Source organism: Anomaloglossus baeobatrachus, chromosome 4, assembly GCF_048569485.1.
Source record: "Anomaloglossus baeobatrachus isolate aAnoBae1 chromosome 4, aAnoBae1.hap1, whole genome shotgun sequence".
In the NCBI taxonomy this organism is placed as follows: Eukaryota; Metazoa; Chordata; class Amphibia; order Anura; family Aromobatidae; genus Anomaloglossus; species Anomaloglossus baeobatrachus.
This window is the reverse complement of record NC_134356.1, coordinates 505,562,864-505,566,856: the sequence shown is the minus strand read 5'-3', so window position 1 is coordinate 505,566,856 and position 3,993 is coordinate 505,562,864.

Here is a 3,993-nt window from a genome sequence, read left to right as displayed (position 1 = left end):
TCTTGCTAGGAGAGATGATAGGCTGGATAGTCTCTTCCTCCTGTTCCATGGGCATGAGAGACCTAGACAAGGCATCAGCGCGTACATTCTTGTCCGCTGGTCGGAAGTGGAGCTGGAAGTCAAACCTGGCAAAGAATAAGGACCACCTGGCTTGCCGTGGGTTCAGTCGCTGAGCGGACCGCAGGTATTCCAGGTTTTTGTGGTCCGTGTAGATAATCACGGGGTACACTGCTCCTTCCAGGAGGTAGCGCCACTCCTCCAGAGCCAGTTTGACCGCCAGTAGTTCTCGGTCACCGATGGTGTAATTACGTTCGGGTGCTGAGAAGCTCTTAGAGAAGAAACCGCAGGTCACCATCTTCCCGGAGGAGGATTTTTGCATGAGCACTGCTCCGGCTCCTGAGGAGGAGGCATCCACCTCCAAGGTGAACTGGCGGTTTAACTCCGGTCGGTGGAGTACAGGGGCGGAGGCGAATGCTCGCTTCAAAGAACAAAATGCGGCGTCTGCCGCAGGTGACCAGTCCTTAGGATTAGCCTCCTTTTTGGTCAAAGCGGAGAGAGGAGCGGTCAAGGCAGAGAAGTGCGGGATAAACTGGCGGTAGTAGTTGGCGAATCCCAGGAAGCGTTGGATTGCCTTCAGTCTAGAAGGCGGAGGCCAGTTGATGATGGCGGAGACCTTCTTGGGGTCCATCTGCAGTCCAGTATCAGAGATGATGTACCCCAGAAAGGGGAGAGAAGACTGCTCAAAGACACACTTCTCATACTTTGCGTACAGGCGATTCTCTCTCAGTCTTTGTAAGACCAGCTGTACGTTTTCTCTGTGGGTTTGGAGGTCCGGAGAGAAGACAAGGATGTCATCTAGATAAACAACCACACAGATGTAGAGAAGGTCCCGAAACACGTCGTTCACCAGTTCTTGGAAGACGGCAGGAGCGTTACACAGACCGAAGGGCATCACGCAGTACTCATAATGTCCATCGCGCGTATTAAACGCGGTTTTCCATTCGTCACCAGAGCGGATGCGTACCAGATTGTAAGCACCCCGAAGATCCAGCTTGGTGAACACACGAGCTCCTCTAAGCCGGTCAAATAATTCGGGAATGAGCGGCAGGGGGTATTTGTTTTTCACGGTGATTTGATTGAGACCCCGGTAGTCTATGCATGGGCGTAAGTCTCCCTCTTTCTTCTTGACAAAGAAGAAACCTGCTCCAGCAGGAGAGGAGGATCTCCGAATGAACCCTCTTGCTAGGCTCTCTGAGATGTAATCTGACATGGCCCTGGTTTCGGCTGGAGATAAAGGATATATCCGTCCTCTAGGTGGGGTTGTCCCTGGAAGCAGGTCAATGGCACAATCGTATGGACGATGTGGCGGCAGTACCTCGGATTCCTTTTTGTCAAAGACATCGGCAAAGGACCAATAGGCCGAAGGCAGCCCCGTTAGGGTCTCAGGAACCGGAGGTCGTCGGAGGGGTGGTATGGACTTTAGGCACCTCTCATGACACGAAGAGCCCCAACGGGTGACTTCGCCAGTACCCCAGCTAACCGATGGTTCATGTGTCCGCAACCATGGGAGTCCCAACAGGATCTGGTGGGACATGTGTGGGAGAACGTAGAGAGCGATGTTCTCGGTGTGAAGAGCACCGATGCGTAGTTCGACAGGCCTGGTGATCAAGGAGATGGTATCAGAGAGAGGCCTCCCATCCACCGAGGCAATCACTAGGGGTTTGTCGAGTGGAATGACAGGCACCCGGTACTTGTCCACCGTGGCCTACTGGATGAAATTGCCTGCTGCCCCGGAATCGAGGTAGGCATCAGCCGTGAACCGCGTCTCTCCCGTGGTCACTTGCACTGTCCATGTAACTGGGTCAGAGAGGGTCCCAGCACCTAGGGTGGCCTCTCCTACCAACCCTAGGCTTTGGAGTTTCCCGGCCTCTCTGGACAGGAGCGTAGCAGGTGGGTGTCCTCACCACAGTAAAAGCAGAGGCCCTGGGCGAGCCGCTCTGCTCGACGTCGTTCAGACTGCCGCACTCGGTCGATCTGCATGGGCTCGTGGACGGGAATCCCAGCTGTTGATGACTGAGGAACGGAGGACTTCTGCGGAGGAGGAGAATGCCGTACCGGGCGTCTCTCCCGAGATAGCTCTTTGGAGCGCTCCTGAAAACGTATGTCCACACGGGTTGCTAGGGCGATCAGTGCATCTAGGGTGGAGGGCACGTCCCGACCCGCCAACTCATCCTTGATGCGACTCGAGAGTCCTTCCCAGAAGGCGGCTGTTAGGGCCTCATTATTCCACCCGAGTTCTGAAGCCAAAGTGCGGAAACGGATGGCGTATTGACCCACCGTCAGTGTCCCTTGACGTAGGCGGAGGAGTGATGAAGCAGAGGCAGAGGCGCGTCCTGGCTCGTCAAAGGTACTGCGGAAGGCCTGTAGGAACTGTTGAAGATCCTTGGTCATGGGGTCCTCCTTCTCCCACAAGGGGTTCATCCACGCCAGCGCCTCGCCCTCTAGGTGGGACATTATAAAGGCGACCTTGGCTTGGTCGGAGGCGAACAGATGTGGCAGCTGCGTGAAGTGAAGGGAACATTGGTTTATGAAGCCCCTGCAGGTCTTGGGATCTCCAGCATACCGAGGAGGTGACGCCAAACGGAGTCGGGAAGCATCTGAAGAGGCTGCCACTGGTACGGGAGCCATGGCTTGCCTGGCGGGGGACCTGGGTGCCGCAGGCGTCATTGATGCTTGTAATGTGTACAGGCGGGTGTCCACGGAGGTCATGAATTGCAGCATGCGGGTCTGGACTTCACGCTGGCGTTGGAGTTCCTCTTGCAGGGCCATTAGTGCAGCAGCGGGATCCATGGCCTGATCTTACTGTCACGGCCGGGCGGTCGGGCAGACCCAGGAGGTGGATCCACTGGACCGAACTCTAAGATGGAGGTAGGGAGTCCGGCAGCTGAAGCACTGAAGGGCAGCAGGATAGTCCGTGCAAGTGAAGACAGCGGAGGAGTCCCTGGGACCACGGAGACACAGAAGGTAGTCTTGGTGACGTAGCTCAGGTTCGGAGGCCGAGATGATATCAGGCGGAGTCCGGAACCTCTGGAGCAAGATGACGGGTCACCGCAGGGATCCGAGATGGCAGGTGCTGTCGGATGGCAGACGGACAGCGTGCGGGGTTCAGGATACGGCAGACTGGATGGCGAGGCAGGTACGGCTCTACAAAGAGAGATAGGTGAGTACAGGCACATAAACACCAGGAGACCTGACTCCTAGCTCAGGGAACACGAAGATCAGGCCCCGCCCCCTTGGACAAGAACCCCCTTTATACCCTGAACCTGACTAACCTCATTTCCTGTTACTGGACGCTGGCCCTTTAAGAAAGGGTCAGTGACCGCGCGCGTGCCCTAATGCGCATGCGCGCGGCCCGGGTGCCAGAAGCCAGGGAAGGAGGCTGCGAGGAGGACGCAGGAGAGCCGGCCAGGGCCTGGGAAGATGTCGGACGCCGGGATCGGCGACCAGAGGACCTATGGAGGACGGGCACCGGAGGCTGGGACGAGGGGAGCGTGGCAGGTGAGCCGGGGAGCGGAGCTGAGGACCCGGGGAGGGGAGCCGAGGACCCGGGGAGCGTGACAATATATAACAGGAGGGGCTCAGAAAGGGAACATAAACCAGGATAAGTACATATATACTAGAATGTACAAAGGAGGGGGATATATATATACCTGGAGGCCCCCAGGATTGGCCATATATTCCAGGATGGGGACAAATAAACCAGGATGGGGACATATATACCAGAAGCATCCCAGGGTGGGGATATATATACCAGGAGGAGAACATACGTGCTAGGAAGGGGACAAAACCAGAATAGGCCCAGGAGGTGGATATATATACCGGAAGGGGGACATAAATACCAAAAAAGGGCCCAGAATGGGGACATACTGGTGCATTTCAGTAAATTAGAATATCATTTGTAAGCCATAATTCTAAACAGAAATAAACAGTTGA